Source organism: Arachis hypogaea, chromosome 15, assembly GCF_003086295.3.
Source record: "Arachis hypogaea cultivar Tifrunner chromosome 15, arahy.Tifrunner.gnm2.J5K5, whole genome shotgun sequence".
Taxonomy (NCBI): Eukaryota; Viridiplantae; Streptophyta; class Magnoliopsida; order Fabales; family Fabaceae; genus Arachis; species Arachis hypogaea.
Window position 1 is genome coordinate 50,589,624 of NC_092050.1, and position 3,535 is coordinate 50,593,158.

Sequence of the window (3,535 nt, forward strand, 5' to 3'; positions counted from 1 at the left end):
ATTAAGGAGGGAAGCAAGAGAAAAACGAGTAGTTGGTGCCGAGGAAGAGGAGGAATACTTTGAACCAAACTTGGAAGAAAACATGGAAAACCATCATAAAGAAGAGGCTCACAACCATGGCAGAGAAGGTCGAGCAAATCATGCTGGGGAGGAGAGAAGAGTTTTGGGCTCTTACATCAACCCAAACACAGGAAACTGTAGAAGTAGCAATCAAAAGCCAACCATCCATGCCAACAATTTTGAACTAAAACCACAGCTCATCACCCTTGTTCAGAACAACTGTTCATTCGGAGGAGGCGTCCAAGAAGACCCCAATCAACATCTAACCACCTTCCGGAGGATATGTGACACGGTGAAGTCTAATGGTGTTCATCCTGACACCTGTAGACTGCTCTTATTTCCATTCTCACTCAAGGATAAGGCAGCCAAGTGGCTGGAGTCTTTTCCGAAGGAGAGTTTGACAACTTGGGAAGATGTGGTAAACAAATTTTTAGCCAGATTCTATCCTCCCCAAAGAATCAACAGGCTGAGAGCTGAGGTCCAAACTTTCAGGCAACAAGATGGTGAGACTCTATATGAAGCATGGGAGAGGTTTAAGGACCTGCCAAGGAGGTGTCCACAAGATATGTTCAATGAATGGGTGCAGCTACACATTTTCTATGAAGGCCTTTCTTATGAATCAAGGAAAGCAGTAGACCACTCATCCGGGGATCTCTGAACAAGAAGAAGACCATTGAGGAGGCCATAGATGTCATTGAAACTGTAGCAGAAAATGACTATTTCTATGCTTCTGAAAGAGGGAACACTAGAGGAGTGATGGAGCTAAACAATGTAGATGCTCTGTTGGCCCAAAATAAGCTCATTACCAAGCAGCTGGCTGACCTCACCAAGAAGATGGAGAGAAACCAAGTAGCAGCAATCACCACTTCATCAGCAACCCAAGAAGGAGTGAATGAAGAAGCAGAGGGTAGTCAGGAGGAAGCCAACTACATTGGGAATTCATCTAGGCAAAACCATGATCCATACTCCAAGACCTACAACCCTGGTTAGAGGAATCATCCAAACTTTGGGTGGGGGAATCAACAAGATCAAGGCCAAGATCGGAGAAATCACAACCCCAACAACAATGTAGCTCACCAACAATTCACACAGAGAACATATCAACACCACCATGACAACACCTCTCCACATCCATATCAAAACCAAAATAACACTCCTCATCCTTCTACCTCTAATCCCAATCCACCATCATTTGATGACAGACTCTTAAGGATTGAGAATCTACTTGAAGGCATATGCAAAGAGATTCAAGACAGTAAAGCATTCCGAGAAGAAGTGATGTCCAATATGCAGAATCCGGATGCTGCCATCAAGAAACTTGAGATACAAATTGGCTACCTATTCAAGCAAATTCCCAGCCACAACTTTCGCAGTAATACTAACTCAACCCAAAGAGAGGAGTGTCAGGCTATCATCCTTCAGAGTGGGAAGGAACTGAAGGAAACCACCCAGAAACCACAAGAAAAGGACTCAAATGAAAAGGAAGAAGTGCAGGATGGAGCTTGAGTTCCCACTTTGAGTTCACAAAACGGGGGAAGGAGTGCTAAAGCCAGACGTCCCAAGAGTCCCATACCCTCAGCAATTAAAGAAGAAGGGGGATGACAGCCAATTCTTGAGATTTTTGGAAATCTTCAAGAAACTACAAATCAACATACCTTTTGCTGAAGCAATAGAGCAAATGCCCCTCTACGCCAGGTTTTTAAAGGAGCTAATGACTAAGAAGAGAAGCTGGAAGAACAGCGAGACTGTGATACTAACCGAGGAATGTAGTGCTATCATTCAGCATAAACTACCCCAGAAATTGAAGGATCCGGGGAGCTTTCAGATCCCTTTTATCATAGGGGAGATCACAGTGGAAAAGGCTCTATGTGACTTAGGAGCCAGCATAAATTTGATGTCGTTAGCCATGATGAGAAAAATGAAGATTGAAGAGGCTAAACTAACAAAGATGGCCCTACAACTGGCAGACAGAACGTTCAAGTTCCCTTATGGCGTAGTAGAAGATTTGCTGGTGAAAGTGGGAGATTTCATCTTCCCAGCAGACTTTGTAGTGCTGGACATGCAGGAGGAAACCAAGGCTTCCATCATCCTGGGAAGGCCGTTCTTGGCCACTGCTGGAGCTGTCATTGATGTACAAAAGGGGGACCTCACCCTGAGATTACACAATGAAAAGATGACATTCAATGTGTTCAAAGCCATGAGTTATCCACCAGAACAATTGGGAGAATATATGAGGTTGGACTCACTTGAAGATGCAGTGCATGAGAGTTTTGAAGAAGAAGAACCTGAAGGGTTAACAGAGGAGGAGTCAACATTCAGTGAAGAAGTTACAACAGTAGAGATTCATATACAAGGGGCATCAAAAGAAGAGAACGAAAAGTCAGAAGCACCTAAACTTGAACTCAAAGCACTGCCACCCACTCTCAAATATGCATACTTAGGAGAAAATGAAAGTTACCCAGTGATCATAAGCTCGTGCCTCAGCCAAGATCAAGAGGATGAACTACTCAAAGTATTACGAAAGCACAAGGATGCCATTGGATGGACTCTTGCTGACCTGAAAGGAATAAGTTCAGCCATATGCATGCATAAGATACTACTGGAAGATGATGCCAAACCATCCATTCAATCCCAAAGGAGGCTGAACCCAATCATGAAGGAAGTGGTACAGAAAGAAGTTATGAAGTTATGGCAGGGAGGGGTAATCTACCCGATCTCAGACAGCCCCTGGGTCAGCCCCGTGCATGTCGTGCCCAAAAAGGGAGGAATCACTGTAGTTCCCAATGAGAAGAACGAACTAATTCCTACAAGGACCATCATAGGATGGTGGATGTGCATAGACTATCGGAAACTCAATGAGGCTATACGAAAGGACCATTTCCTCTCCCATTTATGGATCAGATGTTGGAAAGACTCGCAGGACACGCATATTACTGTTTTCTTGATGGTTATTCAGGATATAACCAAATAGTGGTTGATCCCAGAGACCAAGAGAAAACTTCATTTACTTGTCCATATGGAGTGTTTGCCTACAGGCGCATGCCATTTGGGCTATGTAATGCACCTGCGACTTTCCAACGCTGCATGCTTTCTATCTTCTCAGATATGATAGAGAAATTCATCGAAGTTTTTATGGATGATTTTTCGGTATTCGGAGATTCCTTTACTAGCTGCCTGAGTCACCTTTCCTTAGTATTGAAAAGGTGCCAAGAGACCAATCTGGTCTTGAATTGGGAGAAATGTCACTTTATGGTGACAGGAGGAATAGTCTTTGGCCATAAGGTTTCTAACCAAGGCATTGAAGTGGACAGGGCTAAAGTGGAACTTATTGAAAAACTGCCTCCACCCAGTGATGTCAAGGCAATTAGGAGCTTTTTAGGGCATGCTGGCTTTTACAGAAGATTTATTAAAGATTTTTTAAAGATAGCCAAGCCCTTAAGTAATCTCTTTGTATCTAATACACCATTTATCTTTG

At 43.5% G+C, this 3,535-nt stretch overlaps 1 non-coding gene across 1 annotated transcript; it reads right to left on the bottom strand.

Annotated features, from left to right (window-relative positions):
• Positions 1 to 523: 523 nt before the first annotated feature.
• LOC112752593 (small nucleolar RNA R71) lies at positions 524 to 630 on the bottom strand. The gene has a single exon (XR_003177022.1). It is a non-coding gene; the product is annotated as a small nucleolar RNA R71 (small nucleolar RNA).
• Between the last annotated feature and the right edge of the window lie 2,905 nt (positions 631 to 3,535).